At 43.1% G+C, this 20,845-nt stretch overlaps 1 protein-coding gene across 8 annotated transcripts in view; it reads left to right on the forward strand.

The window, feature by feature from the left end:
* The window catches only part of SYNRG (synergin gamma), a 515,412-nt gene that overhangs the window by 41,666 nt on the left and 452,901 nt on the right, over positions 1–20,845 (forward strand). For 2 of the 8 annotated variants that reach the window (XM_086954878.1, XM_086954881.1), the window contains exon 2: positions 5,588–5,675. The exons of the other annotated variants lie outside the window; for them this stretch is intronic. The gene's annotated coding sequence lies outside the window, so the exon portion shown is untranslated. The remainder of the gene's footprint in view (positions 1–5,587; positions 5,676–20,845) is intronic. 8 annotated transcript variants of the gene reach the window in all.

Here is a 20,845-nt window from a genome sequence, read left to right on the forward strand (position 1 = left end):
GGAAGTGGAACCCTCACCGACACTAGTTGGCATGCCTCTTCATAGGGAGGGCATGCCTATACAAGGCAGATTCATACTGAGCTCTTTTATTTTATTTTTGTGTGAGACAGTTTTGGATATAGCTGTCTTCTAAAGTACCCTTAATAAATTAAAATGGTTTCCGGCCATGTCTCTTCTCAATTTGTTAGTAGTAGCAAGTCTTACATAAATGAGTTTTTATAAGCAAATGTTTCTGGGGATAGGATAAATTATGAACACCTCCCTCATCACTGTTAATTGTCGAGATATTTCTGGCCCTATATTGAATTATTGGTGTCCTAGGGCTAGATCCAGCGGTAATTTCATTGTAATTTCTCAATGCAAAACAGCATTTACCTCTAATTTACTGCTTTAAAGGAGATGGAGACTTGCCACCGTGTATCACTTCCAGGAGACTTTACATAAACGTGAAAAATCTAAATGTAATGAATATTGAAGCCAATAAAGAGAATTGTGTGTATTTTTAAAGGGTTTTATTTTCTAGTTCAATGTTAAGATTCTCTGACCCTTTATTCATTAGTCAAATATCAATCAGGTTACAGAATTGAAATTAGGAAAAATAGAATTAATACAGAGCATATTATAGCTTGCATACAAAGCACTCCATAAAGGAAGGGAATGAGGCATCAAATGTCAGTCAGAATTCTTTAAAGAGTTCAGGGAAAATATATTTCAAGAGTGAGTTTTGGAAGGCTAATTAATAATTGGCAAAAATCACCCATAAAGAGAAATAAATGCATAAGACAAATCTTTTCAAAACTAGTTCATTAGTCAAAGCATAAACTTAGAGTTTTAGCATCTAAATCTAAACCTGTTCCATCAGCTGATCTTTCTCTGCCCTGGTCTGTTCAATCTGTCTCTCTCCCTCTCCGTTGTCTGACAAAAAGGCTGTTCCTTAATTTTATTTCTTTTTTAAATGCCCCTCCCTCACAAGTCCACAGAGGAATGGGATCTGCCTTGCCAAAAATGATGTGCAAGGCTGGCCTATGTCTCTCTGCCCCCTCCTCGCTCTCTCTCCTCGGACGCAATCTCCACCCAGGCTGCACCTAACCCATATGATGTCTGGTCAGATTTGCTCCTCTCCCCTTCTCTCCTCTAAGACCAAAGGCTTAAGGCTGACACGCCCCCTATGGGGCCATTTTTTATACTCTAATTCTTGGCTGACTATACTAATAATGTTGCAGTTTCAGTAGAAACTCTCACTGTGATTGGTTATCATAGATGACATGAGGGTCTCACCATCCTGTTCTTATTGCAAATCCAAACCATACCAGTTCTGACAATAGGGGCATAATGCAAAGAACAAAATATATAACGTGTATCAGTAAGAACATTTCTTGCAACAAAATGTATCACTCAATTTCCCTTCTCCCTTTCACATAGCACACAGGGATTACACTTTCCCACAAATACTGGTACATTGGCACGAAGACAGGAGTGTACAGTTCATTTTGGCCTTGACCAATGTGTCTTCACTTGAGGCACTTGATGCAGCTGGAAGAATTTTCTGCGCATGCGTCTCACATTCAGCACACTGCTAACAATTCTCAGCCATGCTGGATTCCTAGGCGGTCATTTTATATTGGGCCCAAAATCAAAACAAACACAAAAAAATATTAATTTATTAAATGAAACCTATTGTTTACCTCCCCCCATACTAGTACCCTGTATTAGTTATTACCTAGCAAAAGCTATTAGTTTAAAGCAGCTTTTCTATCCTTTGTGCACAACATGCAAAAATGTGAAATGTACAACATAGAATAAACCTGCACCAATGCAAATTTTCAAAGCACAAACAGTTAATACATACTCATACCAACATACTCAAATTTGTTCGATTGCTTATCATGCAAAAAGCGTTTGCCACACATGTAGTGTTGGTGCATGGTTGATTAATGCAAAGATGTATTATGAACTGAGTATGCCTTGTCTAAATATTCAACAAAGCCAACGTCTCTTGAGACGGGAACAGGGACTAAAGAGGCCACAGTGAGCCTTCTAAAGGAAACTGAAATCACGAGTTTTCTACACTGCAAAAACACATTTTAATTCAGCACAAGCATTTCAGACTGAAAGCATTTTGACCAGGCCTCATTTCATGTCTTTCACTTTGCACGCACCAAAAGTGCCCCTTTTTAAAAAGCATTTGACTAGGCCTCATTTCATATTTCATGTGCCATGTGTTTTCACTTGCACCAAAATCTGCGTGCCATTTTAAATGCAGTCTGTCTGAAACATAAAAAGGAGCAATGCTTAATCTTGATGAAATCTAGCTCTATCAGACTTTCCCCCTTCAGTTTCTCTTCACTGACCCTATCTTATCTTATGTGGTGTCATTGTAAAGGAAGAATGGAGGAAACATGGTTACCAGGATAAAGAGTTGTGGTTTTAGAACTTCGATCACACATCTCAAGTTGTTGTAAATGGCCAGATAGGCGCACCGTTTTTTGATTTCGCATCACATAAAACATTTTTGTGGTGGAGGTTTTGCTCCTCCTTTTACCTGCCCTAAGATTACTCTCACGCCCATTGCAACCTATCCAACTCTTGTGATTATCACTGCAAATCCACACCTGAAGTACTCCAAAGAGAACTAAAAAACTGTTCTGTAATGCCTACCTAGGAACATCAGTTAATAAGTTATTAGCCTGCTGTTGATACTTTACCTTTTATACTCTGTTAATAGGAGAAAAATAAGGGAATGTGTAGCTCCTTAAATATATAGTCAGGCCATCTTGCTTAGTTAGTTAGGTTATCTTGCTTGGTTAGGGCATATGTTCTGTTTGGGTGAGTGTTGCCTTCATTTCCTGGCACCTACAAAGACCGATTTTATAAGTTTGCATCTTTATTTCTTGTGATCAAGTGTCTGTCCGTCTCTGCCTCCTTGTACACTCTAAACATGTGGCACTGACTGTTATATTCTAGCATTGTGTCATTCCTAGTTACGATTGCCATGTTATGGAGTGCTGGGAAACTCTAGATCCTGGGAGTGAAGGGAGACCAGGACACGGTTGGAGGTGAACCTGGAGAGCTACTGGGGTTGTTCCTGTTATCATTAAAAAATGATGATCTACATAATTCAAGAGTGTCTGCGTATCATAAAATGGTGGCGAGGATGACTTTAAGGAAATAGGATGGCGTGACGAAAACCACAACTAATTCAAATTTATGAAAACAATATTTGCAAGGAAATGCAACACCGGGGCTCTGTTGCAAGCAACAGTTGACACGCAAGAAGTGGTGCGTTCAAATGACGAAGTTCGTTTGAGGATAAGATAACTGTGAATACTGGAAAGAGGAAAACAAGATAACGAGAAGCGTTCCTGTGTTTATTTTTTACATCCGCTAACCGTTTGAAGTGACATGGCGGTGATTGAACCACGAGTGCCAACCCTGAGCAGTCTGCATTGTGACCGTTTGTCCTGGTTGCCAGAGAGGAGTTCTCTTGACAACTCATCCGCGTGGAGAACACAAAGTAGTGCTGACGTGAGTAGGAAGCCCTGTGCATTGTGGGGTGTGCAGTGATGTGGACTAGGAAGCCCTAGTGTATTGTGGGGCCTTCCTTCATCACGTCGATGTGCCGCATTTTGGGAATTGCTGCTTACGAAGCTGGTCGCAGACGATCAGAGCTGGCACTCTTTAAGTCACGAACATGCCGGTACAGTAGACTGATTCCAAGTTACTGGCACGTTTACTACCATTGCGACATGAACACTGAATCTGCCTGGAAGTAAGCGGGTGAGATTAAAAGGGGGTACATTACTGCATTTTCTCTTGCCATTATTACACTTCTTTAGTGTGCATTTGCATTATATAAGAATATCTAAAATATATATAGAGCGATGCACTGACTGAAGATGGCCCTGCAAACTTTCCCTCCTCCACCTTGTTTTCTGCAAGAACCTGTATCATCCCTTATGGAGAGGGATGATTGGAAAGAGTCATTCTTGGCTTACATTGAAGCTATTGGGGGTGATGTTTTTATTACAATGAGGAAATTGGCCATATTAACCCCTTCCCTGTGCTGCGAATTCCGCTGCGGTGCGGGGGGCGAGGGGGTGAGTGCGACGCTTCGATGCTCATGACTGCACCACGCCGTCATGAGTCACGGGCGGCGTGTGCTCATGACGGCGTGGTTCCGTCATGACCACGCCCGTTCATTAATTCGCCTGCACAGGCTGGGAATTAGTGCTGCATGGGCGGAGCGGCAGCGACATGACGCCTCCACGCCGTCATGAGCACATGCCGCCCATGGGTCATGCCGCCGTGTAGCATCCAAGGAGTTAAAAAATTGTCTATGTGTTGAGGGGTGAAAAGTACTTAAGACATTACCTCCAACAATGAACAGAGAAAATGGGGGTTCAGGTGATGAAGGCGATGTATATGAAGATGCCTTCGCAGCTCTGGAGAAGAATTATGGCAAAAAGCTGAGCGGCATGGTGGAGAGACACATTATTTTCGCATGCACAAGAACCTGGGGAGTCAATTGCACAGTATATCACAATATTAAGGACATGCAACATGAAAATTCAAAGATCTGAGAGATGAGATTATGGGAGACCAAATAATTAAAAGATGATCTTATCTCAAAATCCAGGAGAAGCTGCTTGATTTAAAGGATCCTACTTTGGAAAAAACCTATTGTAATTGCCAAATGCATACAGTACTTCTAGATATGTAAAGGAGTTGGGAAGAGCTGCTTCTAAACACCATTTATACGTGGAAAAAGTGTGTGGAATTGGAACACTTAATGATCAGACTCGCAAGGTGAAACGTATTGGGGAGATCAATACGAAACAACATGTATTTATAAGAAAATTGTGTTTTACATGTGGTAGTGAGAGAGACCCTGCTGAGGCAAAAAATTGTCCAGCTAAAGGCTGAATAACATACTGATGATTTGTACCTCTAAGCTGACACCTCCCCTATTCATAGGAATTTTAGTCTATATCTGTTTCCGTCGGTATAGTCTATTGTGTAAACAGCAGGTCTTCTTTATGGACAGGATTTGTTCTCTCAGTCTGGGATATTCAAAATTATCCACTGACCAATCTCATGCTTTTAATACCTGCGTGACTACATTCTGAAGATGCAAACTCTAAATTGGATACTTGAAAACTCTGAGCGTGAAAATCGAGTCCGTGCACTCCATTTTACTGCTTCCTTCTGACCTATTATCTGAGTATAAGCTAAGATTCTATTGTTCTTTATTGAAGTGGCTCTTTTTTCACGGTCTGTTCACAACTCTTGCCCTGTACTCCTAATCGCTGTCCAGTGTTGGACTTCAGGTTTGCATTGTTTCTCTAAAATGGTTTAATTAACGTAGTCCTCAGTCAGCCACATCTTTTACTCGATTTGTGTTCTGGGTTTGTATTTTATTTTTGCAATGTATGTGTTTTCTCCAGATAAGTCTTTGGTGCCCAACACTATATAAGTCACGATGGTACCAGTTGTTTTCTTGTGAGTATAAAGCAGTTGTATGCTAATGTTGCTTGCAGGACCCCCTGGAATAAACCTGTTTAAATACAATTTATGTATCCTGAGACAGGAAGAGGAATAAAGAACATAAAGTGGTGACGTGCTGCTCGTCAAACGAACGTATTAACAACTTCATAAGGAAAAGATCATTTTTAAAGGTCAGTTACTTTCTGTAATCCTGCAGCCTTATGACTATACCATTCTAAAGAAACCATTCACAAACTATACCTGCTGAAAACCCGTCTAGATAATGACAAGTTTGGAAGATCCAACTATTTGCACTATTTCGAATTAGTAGGTTGGACTGTGCAACATATTTAATTGGTATGTTTATAAGTGGATATACTGTATTTTATTGAAACGGATATATGCGTGTATGTAATGAAAGTTTAAGTGAATGAATGTCGTCTGCACTAACCTCCAACAAACCTTCAACGGTGAGCACACGATCTGCTTACTTTCAACAGAACCTTGTCACATGTGCTTCTGTGCGCCGTTCCAGGCTGCCTCCTTTCTTTTGTCAATGCACGTGATCTGATTACCTTCAGCGTTGCCTTGTCACACTGCCTTCTCACTCCAAGCTGCTTCCTCCTGTTAATCTATGCAAGACACTTCTACAGCGATGTGCAGCGTCACACGTTTACACGCATAGTAAATTGACTGTATGGTTGCCAAGCAACATTGCAAACCAGGAAACCATTCAGGGAATTGAACATACACACAGATTTATGAATAAATACACACACACACACACCTAGAGTCTGTATAAAAGAAGCCACGATGTATGGATTCTTTTGAATAATATATTTGAATAATATGACTCAAGGCAAAACAGTTTTGAAGCACTAACACCGCAAGTTCCCTCTTCGCATGACAGCGGTGACCACTTGCAGGGCGTAGCACTTTACAGATGACAGGAGCCAAGGTAGGACTGAGGAGTTTAATCCAAGTAAGTCTCATTCAGCCAGCGGGGCAGCCAGCAACAGACTAACTGCCACTCTTGAAACCTACATTGCATTCCGTCCCACCCAAGTTCTACCCACAGAATTAAAAAAATATATATATTTTTATTTAAACAAGAAAACTCATAACCAACAATGAGCTAGTCACTAGACTTTCAGTATTGTGTTACATGTCATGAAGGCAACACCAAGCCGAAGAAGTCTCAGCCGAAATATAGATTTCCAGGATATCATTGATCACAATCCCCCTCACACCTCAGTCCATTATCATCTGGTTCCTTTGCCTTGATGGTGGTATTGGTGTACATATCATGCCTCTGTATTCGTTCCATTTCCCCCAAACCTTAGTCCATTTACCTGGACAGCCCCTACTTTCATATTCATTTTTTTCGGCTATCATGCACCAATCCATAAAATTTTTCCAGTCAGTCAACTCTGGGGACGCTTGGCCACCTCGTACCCTTTCAATATTTTGCTCCCAATGGTACCCAAATGTGTTCCATACTAGTAAGGTCTGTTTCGCTCCAGATGTTTAGGAGACACCACTGTACAGATTTCTGCATCACTGCAATGTGTACCTCTCACATGCAAGATATCATCTTTTCCCAATATATGAAAGAAGAACCTTCCTGTCCACACCTCCTAATACAACTTGGGAGATCGGGTTTAACCATTTTTACCAACGTTGTGCTCAAGGGTGGACATAGGATCTATGGAATACTCTTAATCGTATCCACCTAAACCGTGATCTCATGGCTATTTCCTTGGGGCGAGGCTAGAGCTTCCATCCAGTCCTCTTCTTCCATCTGCCCTAGGTCTTGTTCCCAACGGGCCCGTAGGGTCAGAAAGGATCTGTTGAATGAATCATAATTTTACGATCTATCAAAGACATCTCCTTCTCAAGACGTTCGTCAAGTACCCTTCCTTCCAGTGGAGAGGAATCAGGAACCCTCTTTCCCTTGGGATTTTAGCCCTTAAAATATGTCTCACTTGCAGGTATCTAAGGGTTTTTGACGGTGCTAACTGCTATTCTAGCTGTAGTGTTGCGAACAATTTAATGTCCCCCTTTGCCCATAGATCACCCAGCCTGGAGAGGCCAATCAAGTCCCACTTCCTAAATCCCCCATGCTTTCCTAAGAGTCTGAGACATGTCGAATCCCACAATAGTGTCATCCGAGTGAGTCTACACTTCCACCCAAGAGCTATAAGTGTCTCTTTCAAAATCTTCAATGTAGTGGCGGTTGGCTCTGGAAAGGATTCTGCCTAATTGCCTGCATAAATAGCCCTCAAGTACCCAGCTGATTGCATATAATGGCGGTCCATTTTATATGCGGGGTCCTCCTGAGGGTAGTGTACCCAGTGATTGATCACTGTGAGTTGGGCTGCCCAGTAGTACTTACGCAGAGCTGGGACTGCCGCTCCCCATCGTACCATCCAGTGCGGCTCTACCCAAAAGAGATTAGTGAAAGTGATCTCCAGTGCTGTACATCACCATGCAGATTACGGAGAGAGGGTTCTAGGTTGTGTTCATAAAAAACTTTAGAATCTCTAGTGACGTAAATGCCCAGGTATTTAAATCCCTCGATTTACTATAGATATCTCACTTCCTATAAGTTGGGACGGTGGGGCTTCAGAGAGGACATATAGAACTGATTTTCTTCAATTAATCGTATATCCAGAGTGCTCTCTATAGAGTTCAAATATATGCAGAATCCTATGGAGGATTGTCTTTGGGTTTACTATATATAACAGGATGTCATCTGCATATAACGGTAGTCTGTCTTCTCAGTCTGGTGTCAATTTTAGCCCCTTGATTGTGGGGTCCCCACTAATCCAGACCGCTTATGGTTCAAACACCAGAGCAAATATCAATGGGCACAACGGGCATCCCTGTCTAGATTCCCCATAAAACTCGAAGAGCCTTAATGTATTATTACTGACAGTCCCCTTGGCATGTGGGAGGGAGTATAGTAGCTGCAGCCAGGACAGGAATTGTAGTCCAAAGCCTTGCTTCTCTAGCACCGCATACATAAAGGGCCATTCGATGGTATCAAAGTTCCATTTGGGCGTCTATTGAGGGCACTACGTGTCTTCTTCTATTGTGGCCGCTCTACCCAGGACTCCATGAAATCTTCTCAAATTCAATGCCATGTTTCTGCCTGGCATAAACGTGGACTGGTCCGGATGAATGAGGGTGTGCCTAAACTATGTCAATCAGGCTGATAATAACTTGGCCAGTATTTTCACTTCTGCATTCAAAAGTGATACCGGTCTATAGGAGGAACACTCTTCCTTGGGTTTACCTAATTTGTATATAACCACTATATTAGCTATTCTGTTGCTAGTGCACCCAGACCACGACTTTCCTGAAACATTCAAAGGAGCATAGGGGCAATCTTTGACGATGTCTGTTTATATAGTTCTATGGGTATGCCCTTAGGGCCTCTACTTTTCTGGATTTTAGCGTCCCAATTGCTCGAGTAATTTCACATTCTGTTATGTCTACCACTAGGGCGTCTCTATCGTCCTCTACCAGCTTTTGTATGGGTAAATTAAGTAATCGCTCCCTCCGGTGTGACCGAATGTGAGGCCTTTAGACCTGACTATAGTATGACGCAAATTCTTTTGCAATATATATATTTTTTTTCTCCCTCTCCCTGCTTTGCCTCATTTTACCATCCCCCGTTTAATCTCATAGCTCCATTTTGCTGCTCCCTCTCTTCTGTCTAACCAGGCCATCAATTTTCCTGCCTTATTACCCACTTTACATAAATTATATACTAACCAAGGTGCAGGGTTTTAATTCTCAGGGACTACTTGCGCTCTATCTTCCTGACTGTTGCCTGTCGGCCTGAATAGTTTCAGGTGGTGGTGCCACAGGAAAGGGGAGACCCTCCCAACCCCTCAAGAGATGTTGCGACACAACACCTATACTTTGAAAACAATTTTCTATGCACACACAATTTCAATTTAAACACTGGGTAGTGTAGTTGTTAGTCCGGTCAATACATCCATATAAATTATTGTCCACTTCTTCTTGTATGAGCAATTTTTTTCTTTATTGCTCGAGCTACACCGCGCCAGCCGACACGTGTTTCGTCAGAGTATAGATCGCGCTGACTCTTCAGGGCTCTCTTCTATTAAGGGCGTGTGTTGTATTTCGACTTGACCAGTGATAATTCCAACCCGGTAAGGGTATCTTTGTGTACTGTGTAACTTGAGATCTTCACTTATGTCTGTATGAAAAAATTAAAACATGTTCCGTGCGCCGTATCAGTTAGCTTAGCGGAACAGGAACAATCCTTTTGTTTAAATGATTAATGCTGTTATGCCGGCCAAATTTCTGCGTAATAGTCGTCGTGATATAGATAATTCTCAGTGATTTCACCAGAGAACGTCTGAATGTCCCTGGACCTTCTGTTCCGCCTGGCCGTGAATCCGGCGTCTCCCAGCAATGGTGTTTCCGAATGCCATATAAATTATGTTGCATTGCACGGTGTTTAGCCTTGGCTGCTTCTTCGGTTGTATCTCTAAATTCCTTCTGCTTAAGCCGAAGGCAATGTTGCAGTGAATTGTTATTGTTCTGTAATAATTTTGCTTCCAGGTCTTTTAACTCTAATTTGGCACTTTTTTTCTTTCTTGTGGCCTGCTATTGGGGAGATCCCTTGTCCCCTAATGACTGTATAATATTATAGGCTTACCACAAGATATTGGCAGAGTCTAGCGTACTCTTGTTTTCTACTATGTAATTATCTGTGGATTTTAGTGCGGATTTGATGTATTTTAATATAGTACTCATTTAGTTTCCCTTGGTAAGTACGATTGGTGGAGCCTAGGTTATAATGTGCACACCTTGGTGAATGATCGGAAATACCACGTGCAAGGTAATTTGGTTCATGGAAAATTGGAGTAAATGTGTCAATGTAAAGATGTAGTCAATACGAGAAAGGGTGCTGTGGGCACGTGAGTGGTAGGTGTATTACTGTGTTGTGGGGTTGAATGTCCTCCTAACGTCTATAAGGCCTAAGCCTGACAGGAAGTCCCTTAGATTAGTCCCTGTTTGCTCCTGTGGTCGTATTGGCCAGCGGTCTACCTCAGAGGAGAGAGCAGTGTTGCAGTCTCCTCCCATTATCAAGTTGCCTACTAGGAGTTTAAGTAATAGCGCCCTCAGTTTCGGAAGCAGCACTGTCTGTAATCGTGGTGGGACATACAGTGAGATTAGGTTGAATAACTGCTCTTCCCATATCTGCAGCTATCGTCATAAATAATCTTTTGGAATATAAAATGGAAGGATGAACGTATAAGGATACTGACCCCTCTAGAACCCCTGTTGTATCCCACATGCACGATCAGTTTGTACCCCCATCTATTTCGTGCTCCTTATTGTGTTCCTTGAATGTGGTTCTCCTGCAACAGGACCACCTCGGGGCATATCTTTTCAGGTATTGTAGGACTGGGAGAATTGTAAATCCTTTGGATGACCCTATATGGCCTACTTAGCCTCTGTTCCAGGGTGTTTCTAACCCCTCCCTGCATGGATCCCAAATGGAGGTGGGGGGAGGGGAAGGGTTAATCCCCATCCCCCACCCAGCAGGACGGGCTGATCCACCCACAGAATTATCCCTGCGAGCCCAAACAAAGACCCAACACAACTTTCCCCTACAAACACAGAACCAAAATAGGATTATAAACTACCAGCAGCCCGTCCCGACGTTGTCCGGGGATGAAATGCGAGTCAATTTGGCGCTTGACAAAGCGTAGCGCCGACCCTCTTTTTTTGGGCAGCCCCCTCTGACAACGTGCAAAGTTTGAGAAATGGGGAAAGGTTAATCCGCGTGAAGCCTGCCTCCTGTGACAACGCCGAGGCTGACAATGTGGCAGCGCGTGAAATGTACTGTGATTGTGCGCCTGCGAAAGCCGCGCCCCTTTCTTGAAGCTTTTTTTTTTTTTTTTTTTTTTTTTCTTTTTTACCCTTCCAAGAAGAACCTGAAACTCTCTAGGAAGAATGGATTGCTGATTTTAAAATGTACATTCTAGCATCTTGTGGGGTAAGGTTTGCTGATGATAGTAAACTGACCACAATATTAAACTTTCACGGCAAAGAAGGTCTAAGATTTTTCACACTTTACCAGAACTACAGATTCGGGAATGAAGTGGAAATATGACACCGTATTCAAAAACTTTAAAATAATTAGACATGTATTGTGGAAAAAAGCAAATATCATAAACTAACACATGAACAACTTAGTGTTGTACATACTAAACCGTATATGAGCAGAGGGAATATAAATGTTAAAAATAAGTTTAAGGTAACATAAAAAAATAGTTGCCAATGACAAGTCTTTACCTATCACTGCAAAAAACATAAAATGCAAAATCTGGGACATTATGTTTCCTGATGTAGAAGCATGGAAAGTAATAATTAAGTAAACAAGATGGATGTATGTGTAAGTGACATGACATTTAAAACTGAATAGTCTTATCTGCTCAGTTTGGTAGAGGAAGTCACACTGATATAATGAGAACTTATTGTATGACTATTATAGATTGTGCTAGGGAAAGGCAAACTAATATAAAGGATCCCAAGTTCAGGATAGAAATAGATTGTGTCAAACGTTAGTAAATCTGGTGCTTGTTATACCATGATATCATCAGATTTTGAGAAATACTTTGATCTAGAATCCAGATAGAAACCCAGTGCAGATGTGTAGGGTTATGACAGTAAATATGTGGATTGTTTTTTCTTTCTTTTTTTCAGATTTTTTATAAACAACATAGTATTTAGGGACAGGTAGATTTGTCCAGGATTTATGTAGCAAATAAAGCATCACCTTTGTTGGACTTAATTAATTTAAGCTACATTGGTCATGCAACTTCGACCAGTGGAAAAATTAAAAAACTGTATGGGTAAATCCTATCACAGAAACAAACCATATTTTTATTCGGAGGTTTTTACAGCCAAGTTGGGATTTTAAGAAGAGTCCAAAGCAAAAGTGCATTAAGTTAGGAATTTACCATTGACTGCAAGAGATGCTGTTTAAAATAAAACTGAAAAAATTGTTAAATAAAATAATTCAAGAAATTGAATCCTTAGATTGGTTGGCGCCCATAGTAGTGGTGCGAAACTCCGATCAATCGGTGGTTGTATGTGTTGACCTTCACGAGCTGAATAACTCTATTGATAGATATCCATTGCCAAACTTTAATGAAATGTTTACTATTCTAGGAAAGACTAGATGGTTTTCTACTATAGACTTATCATCTGCATACCATCCGATTGGATTATGCTGAACATCTGGCATCCTTTATTTCATCTTTTGGAGCATTTTGGTATAGACACATGCCATTTGGGTTGGTGTTGGAAATGGCCCTTTTTGCATGGTTATCTCCAAACGTATTGCTTCTTCCTCCTATTTTTTTAATGACCTGTTTGTGTTGGTTTTAGGACCCTGGGAACTTTAGCACTGATTAGCAGTGGTAAAGTGCATATGCCCTCTGTGTAAATTGTGTTATGGATTAGTGTTTCCATGATTGGATATTTGATTTACTTGTTGTTCCCTAGTAAATCTCACTGGGTGTGCCAGGGCCTGTAAATCAAAGGCTACTAGTGGGCATGCAGCACTGATTGTGCCACCCAGTGAGTCAGGGCCGGACTGGGAACTGAAAGCAGCCCTGGCAAATTTTGCCAGACCAGCCCCCGTCCGGCGCGTAGCGAGCGAGCGCAGCGAGCGACCCAGACCGCTTGTAGGAGGGTTTGGGGGGGGGTTCTCCCCCCAAGAAAATTTTGGAAAACGACAGACCAAAATGGTGAATTTTACAGCACATTTTTCCTTACGTATTCAATTGTATTAACTTTCAAAGCACAGTAAATAGTAGATGATGACCTTAAGGTGCACCAGGTTACCCACCCAGTCATATGTACCCATAGACATTGTTTCAGAGAGCACCAAAAATAGACACAGTTCGGGAATCAGAGAGAACAAAGTAAAAGTGAGACTAGCCCCCGCATGGGTGTGTAGCAAGCAAGCGCAGTGAGCAACCACTACTGGGGGGAGTTTGGGGTGTTGAACTTGCCAATTCGGTGTAAGCCAATTTTACCATGATTGAAAGGAAAGCGCAAGCACTTTAGCACTGGTTAGTGGTGCTAAATTCACTGAGCCCTAAGAGCCAACAAAAATGGCATTTTTTGATGTAATAAAGCAGATCAACCCAGATTTTAATTTGGTGGAATCTGAGGCCGACAAGGACTTATCTAACCATGTCTCAGCAGTCAGTATGAACAATATGTATCTAAAAAGCATTTTACATGTGCTAATGGTGCTGGGACTTTTTCTGAGATAGCTTCCTTCTATATCTCCTTGGGTACCTGATGAAAAGGATGCAGTTTAGAATGCAGGCATTTATCATCAGTTAGTGTCCTTTCCAAGTTCAATCATGGGATTAATTACTTACATTGTTTTTCAGTCCATGAAGAAAATATGACAGAGTGTCTTAATGTATGGGTCTTTTTTTACCAGAAAATGGCAGCCCATGTCCAACATATATTTTGGTGCACAGAAGAACTACTCAGGCACCCTTATAAAGCAGATATTTCTGGATCTATGTGTTAAATCTAATGCAAATTTCTCAAGCCATCCTTGTTGAATCATTATACATCGTTAATACAGTAGTCAGGGTAGAAACAAAACACCCAACAGACCTTGAGCATATAATCAGTTCTACCCTCTTACTTGAACCATACTGAAACCTGACCTACTTCCCTTTGTAATAATAGATGTAGTGTTTTTGATGGTTAATGTAAAGCTTCCTTCTCCATACAACTTTAAATTGGCAGCTGGAAAGAATATGTACAAAATTGGCAACATTCTCTGCTTGAATATTAAGTCTATTAAACCATGTGCCATGTTTTAAAAATCATATCCATGTGCCTTTGTACACCAGAACCACGCCTTATCACTGCAGCACAATTTGTTCCTAGTCTGGCTCCAAATTGTTTTTCTTCTATGCTCTGTGTGCTACAATGCCTTAGTACCCAGAGGCTGTGCGGGAAAGGCTCTGACAATGTTCACTTGCAATTCCACGCCTTCCTGCCTTTATTTAAGCAGAGAGCCTTAACTGTTGATTATAATACATCTCCTTTCACATCTTCAATTGCATTTTTTTCAGATGAGCCAACCAAGTAACTTTATGAAATTTGCATGCAGAATATATGCTTAAGGCTAAAGTCACTTAATTAGGTTTTATGCCAATTAACTTTGAAAGCACAGTATTATTAAATCTTAAATGCAGAGTTGGTAATTAAACACTATTCAGAACTCGAGTTCATTTGCTGCATGGCAGTCACTGGGAGATTTGCTGTTATGAGCTTGGTATTTTAGCACAAAACACAATGATTTGAATGGTGTCATTGCTTGTTATATAGCAAATGCTGATCTCCACCATACGTTTTCAGGTGAATTAATATAAGTACCTTATCTCAGAGACTCTGGCTGGTAAGAATGAAACTCAGTTAGGGGTGGCCATTGGCCAGGAGTAGCAGCTCCCACCCCTGGCTTGCCCTTGGGTACTCATGGTGTGGCACTGCCTTTGTTGGATTCTACCCCTGCACCAGGGGTAATGAAGAAGGCAGGAGCAGAAATAGAAACTACGGAATGTTTTAAAGGGCCTATTAGTGTGTGAAGTGCCCCATACCTGAAAACTTTAAAAACTTTTCACTATAAGAGAGAGGAGGAGAAGGGGCATAAACAAGGAGAGGTATGGCTAGCAAGTAGCCTGAGAGCCACACTTCTCCCTATCCTAAAAACTCTAGCAAAAGCTTCAGAGGCTATCACTAATTTCGTAGGGAGGTTGCTTGCAACCCGCTTTATGGAAGTCAGTAATGTAGAGCCTCCACATACAAGCTGGAAGGCTGCTCTGTGCAAGGGTTTCCAGCTCCCCTTGTCTAGCACTTTGAGGATAGCTCTTTCCCGGGTGACCATGTGAAGGGAGCCAATAGACACACACTCACACCGTGTGAGGTAGCAGTTCTAGCTTCCACATCTTGCCCTTGCTGCCCCTGGGCCCTTAGGTGCAAGTAGGACTAGGAGGCTGTTGAAGGGCTTGGGCTGGGATCAGAGATCAACTCTGTGATGTCATCAGAGGATTGGTGATGTCATTTGCCTAACACTGCGCCTTCTGTAGAGAACTCTGTGCAGCTAATTTGTTCCAGATTGTAATGGATGCAAGGCAGACCCAGCCTTTTCAGCTTTATTAGGCCAAAAAACACTAATGCTATTCAGCTGGATAATCTGTTCCTTAGACATTGAAAACAAAACATCATAGAACACACAAGAATTGGGTATTATGAAACAGCAAGACTCTTTCGAAAACTTCTGTCAGACTGCATACTGGGAACTGTAGCTACTGTACCATCACTGTGGTCCGATTGCATCTTTTAGAAGTGAACCATCCGCTGAACAGCAAAATGTGCACATTTTACCAGCGCAAACTCCTTTCATGTGAAATCCGGACATTAAAAAAAAAATAGAGAAGTCACGAACCAACTGAGCCAGTGTCAAGGGAACTCACTGAGGGCTCCCAGAAATGTACATGTTAGCCTAAGTGGCAAGTGCCAGTGGCAACAACACCAGTGGCAAACAACCCAAAAGGACTCAGTTGTGTTAAACAAACAAAAAAACACACTAGAAAGCCCTGTTGTTTGCTTAAAATATATTTGTCAGCACAAGCCTTGTGCTTAAAAATATATTTTAAGCAGACTTGCTGACTCCAACCTTCGCCCAAGTTACAGCCCCCAAGAGTCAAGCAGCACAGCGCCACCAAAGGGAGCAGCACACATATCCTGCCTGCTGGCTCTGAATATTTCAGCTGGCCTGACCCTGCTCGGAGTTGGACACACACACACAAACTCCACCGGACAAAAAGAAAACCCATTTATACAGAATATGACCTGAGGTCATGTTTTAGGTCAGTGCTGCACTGCTGGGGAGGAACCGAAGGGCTGCCAGTGCCCTTGCTCAGCATCCTGTGATTCTGGGCAAATCACATAATCTCCCTGTGCCTAACAAAATGAATGTGTATGTCTGCAACACAACTGGTGCTCATGTAAAGCAGTCTGATACCTTCAAGTTGAGGTTGTGCTATATACAACTCCAAAAAAAAGGGCGACACAAAACCTTGATAAGTGTGGCTCTCAGTCTTTGATGAGACTATACAGTTATCTGAATCTGCAATGGTATACTGAGAGTGAGCTTAGAAGTGTATGCACTATCAGGCATCTGTCTCTTTGCCATTGTGAATAACACATCTTACAAACCGTAAAATGTCAATAGAGCGGTGGCAGATGGAGAACATTCCAACAGCTGTCGCATGCACATCCTCCCCGCACTGCACTGAGTTAACAAAGGAAGAGGGTAAGCTTGACTGCCACAAAGGGCAAAAGGTTGAAGGGAGGTGGGTCTATCCACGAGACAGTATGCAAAACAATGAATTAAACAATACATCTTACAGTATCATTTGAATACTCTACCTCTGATGGACACTAATAAAATCATCCACTACTTCATGGACGGCTAACGCAAACATTCAGAATATAATTAAACCAACTGGTGCAATTTACAGTACCCCTTCACAGATACATTGATTTACAAAGTGTTTTGCAGCAAGCTCAAACTACTGTATTGTTTAATTTAATCTAGTTTTATATGTCCCCGTCTCATGAGCTTGGGTATGTACCAGCACCAACGTACGTTAAATAGGCCAGCTTCTACAATTAATTGGGTATGCCTTATGAGCTAGTAAATGCAGTGTGGCAGATTTATACTACCAATATCAAAATACTGATTTTGACAACCAAAGGTTTGTGAAAGTAGGTATCTATAGGGAAGAATTTTTGATATTTAACTCCACATATATGTACCTTGACAATATATCCTTATACTTCTTCAAAGTATTTAGATGTTGAGTTAAGAATGCTAAATCAATCCCTACCTATTTACTGTAAGAAAGTAGTAGATTATTGTTTGTGGTGAACTGCCACCCACCTAAAGGAAGAATAACACTAAATTGTCAGGGTGAACCCTAAAGTCATTAATTTCACCTGAGCTTAACCCCAAGGTGGCTATTGTACAGAGGAGTAATTATGCAGTATCAACACAGTAATAAAGTTAAAATATGAAACAAAATTACTGAAAACATTGTAGAAAAATTGAGTAAGTTTTAATTATCAAAATTACACCAAAACAACAAACATTCATCAAGTGGATCCAGAGATGCCAATTTCTAAAGGCTTAACTTCTTTGATGCGTTGGGCAGCCCCCGGACATTTGACGTCACAGTGGGCATGTGCGGAGGATTGCCGGGGGCTTTCCGAACCGCACACGTGTAATTTTTTAAGTCCGGCGCAGCGAAGAGGATACGTAAAAATAGTACCTAAAAGTACAAAGCACCCATGATAGCAATATAGAAGTGGTCGGCCTAGACCTAGGCGTGATATCGGGGAGATCCCGATGGAGCGTTGGTGAGATACACCAAGCTACTTCATCCAGGTCAAAGGTTTTACCGCCTGACTTCTATCGGAGCTGTAAATCCTCCAGCAGGGCAAGCCTGAAACCCTACCAGAGGCAGGTGCAATACAATGGACATTTTTACTGTGAGGACCCCCCCCCCCCCCCCCCCCTTCCCACAACCAACAGATCTAGAGGTCTTGGAAGTCCAAAAATGGTCACAGACCCAACTTTGCAGGGTTTCTATAGAAGCTCCTCTAGGTCACCTCTAAGGCTCTGAGTACCTAAAGGACAGCCATTAGGGGCCAGGAATAACTTCAACAGAGGCCACTAAAAAGGTCCAGTCCATATCCAGTTGGTACTGGCCAAATGGTCATTCCTTGAAAAAAGGCCTCTTGCAGCTTGTAAAGTCCGAGAACATAGAAGTCAACCTCATAACCCTTTGGCATCTGCTTCTTTGACCTCGTTGCAAGCGAGATAAGGTCTAGCCCTTCAGGGCTTCTTTCAGATTACACTGATGGGCCTTGTGTCCTAACACAATTTAAAACTCGTGCTTTTTCTTTCAGTGTAGGATGTTGTATAATAATATATTCATTAGGAAACACTGCTTCAAACTGGGATGGCATCTCCTGGGCCATTAATATTTGCCTTCTGTGCATTCCGTTCAATTTCACCTGTCACATTTATTTTCTCAATGGTACACTCACATGAGACTTCCTGCTTAGGATAAATATAGCTCCCATGTAATAAAGTAGTGGACTCTGCACTTTTGGAAAACGTCATAGGCTTCGCTCCAGATCTTGCTACAAATTCTGTATATTTTGATCCATTTAAGGTGAACAACAAAGTTTATTGTAAAACATCACTATGCCCATTTTTATAGTGGAGAACCCACCCAAACTTTCCGGAAAATGTTGCCCAAGCTAACTCTGTGGCCCCTGGCCCGGTGCAGTTGATTTAAATATATTTGCCAGGGTTGATTTTAGTTCCTAGACAAACGGTAACCACGGTGCGATATTTATCAGCGCTACAGTCTTTAATCAGCACAGTAGCATGACGTTTCCCAATATATTTATGACAAAATATTTAAAATGGAGAAAGAGGCAACTCGCTGAAATATTAATCATGCAGAACTATCTGCTCTGAAATGATCGAGCTCGCAGAATTCAGCTTTATTCTGAAATTAGTGAAGTCACACTCAGGGGGCCAGGGCGCTAGAAGTGCGCTGTGCTGCCTGCGTCGGGCCAGGGGTTAAACAAAAAGGTATAGGCCAAGGCCCTGGACCTGGGCCAGGAATTAGTATTTTTTTCTTACACAGTTAAATTACTCTTTTTTTAAAAATGTACTTGATTTTAAAAAAGAGAAAGAACTATCCCTGTTTTTTTTAAAAAACCGTTTCCTCAAATAATCTTCATCACTGTAATAACAAATGTATTTGACATTGAGACTGTCATACCTTATGGGAAAGTCAAAGTACATTCGATGCAGCGGCCTCGTTTGCTATTTAATCTCCGTGCCTCTGCTGCTCCTGCTTGTCAGCTTCACGGGATGCCAAAAAGATGTCACACAGCACTGAATGATGGTACCGTTAATGTGCAGCGCTTTCACTTGTTGCTCCGATCCCGCTGCACAGGCCGACTTTGCACAGGCACAAGAAGAGTATTAGAAGCCTCGTCTGAGTAACTGGGACAATGCTGCAGGGGGTGGGTGGGGGGCGGGCTACACCTTTTGTTTAGTCCTGTCACGCCCCGGTCCACTGCCGGGCCCCGGGGAAAGCAGAGTCGCAGACTAGTCTTACCCCGGGGTCTTTCGCGCAGGGGATAGTCCAGGCAGGGGAAGGGGAGGAGCTAGGGGGTGGGTACTTAAGCGCGGGGGAGGAAGGGATCTTCCTCTTTTCCGCGCCTGGCACCATCGGGAGGGAGCTCGAAAAAGAGTTGTAGTTAGTGCGTAGCTTGAGGCCTAGTGCTACTTTTAGGAATTGTTCTCGGAGCTGTTCTTACGACAGCTGGGTTTTGTACTTCTTTCCCTTGCTTTTGTTGCTGATTTGGCCGGGATGTCCGGGGTGTCTGCGGAACAGGTCCGTGAGGCCTTGTTGCTGCTCGCTAGGGCCGGCCGCGATGACTTGATTAGGCCCGGGGTCATGGACCAGGCCTGGGTGGGGGCCACCAGAGGCACGAGGGCTGCCTCGGCGGGGGTGCAGGCGGCGGTTTTCGCCTGCCTGGAGGACGATCAGGTTCAGGAGGGTGGCTCGGGGGCCAGGAGGGGGGGGGGTGTCCCGAAGGATACTGCGCGGGGCGGGAAGCGCCGGTCGACTTCCACTCGCCCCTTCCCCCAATTGGAGTTTTTGCCTGGGGCCTCGGGGGCGGCCGCGCGGGCCGTGCCAGAGGAGCTTCCGCTCCAGGGTCCTCTGTTGGCGCCGGACGGTGCTGAGCGGGGGGTGGAGCTAGGTGACGCCCGGGCTGGGCCCGCGCAGGGCCTGGTCGGGTCGGAGGGTGACGGCGGGGCCCCCGGGGCCTTGGTTCGTTTGGATGGGGCTTCTTTTAGCGGGGATGGGCCTGGGCTGGACCTGCGGGTGTCTGGGGGCGGCCCGATTGACTTGTCCCGGGGGTCTAGGGCGGGCACCCAGGTGGGGTTCTTCCCCAGGGGGGCGAATTTTTTGGCCACGGCCAGCCGCTCCCCCCTCCGATTTGGGGTTCAGTCTCCTGGGAAGAGAGGGCCAGGGGAGAGCGTATTTTGGAGCAGATACAGGAGGTCAGGTGGGCCGAGGAGACTAGGGCCCGGGTTGGTTCTGTGTGGGGCCCCGACATTGAGGGGCCCCCCACCCCCACCTCGGAGGAGGAGAGGGAGGCGGAGAGGCGGAGAGGC

This window comes from Lissotriton vulgaris, chromosome 2_1 (assembly GCF_964263255.1).
Source record: "Lissotriton vulgaris chromosome 2_1, aLisVul1.2, whole genome shotgun sequence".
NCBI lineage: Eukaryota > Metazoa > Chordata > Amphibia > Caudata > Salamandridae > Lissotriton > Lissotriton vulgaris.